Below are 287 nucleotides of genomic sequence, written 5' to 3'. Positions count from 1 at the left end.
TTTATAACATATTTTATTATATATGTAAATTTTTTCATATCCATACAAATAAAGTAATTTTTATTCCATATTTATATTTTATTAAAAATAAAAATATATATATTTTTTATAATATATATATATAATATATAATTTTTTGATTATATTTTTTTTATATATATATAATAAAAATATATATATAATTTTAATTATTTATTATATATAAAATATGTATGTATTTACTTATACATTAATTTAAACCCTAATTTTTATAATATATAATATTATTATTTTAATATTTTAAAATA

General features: G+C 5.9%; 1 protein-coding gene across 1 annotated transcript in view; it reads left to right on the top strand.

Moving 5' to 3' along the window:
- LOC119585612 overlaps window positions 1-287 on the top strand; it is a 141,956-nt gene that overhangs the window by 139,611 nt on the left and 2,058 nt on the right. The window lies entirely within an intron of this gene.

This window comes from Penaeus monodon, chromosome 20 (genome assembly GCF_015228065.2).
Source record: "Penaeus monodon isolate SGIC_2016 chromosome 20, NSTDA_Pmon_1, whole genome shotgun sequence".
Lineage (NCBI taxonomy): Eukaryota > Metazoa > Arthropoda > Malacostraca > Decapoda > Penaeidae > Penaeus > Penaeus monodon.
The sequence above is the reverse complement of the archived record's forward strand: the minus strand, read 5'-3'. Positions and strand labels throughout refer to the sequence as shown.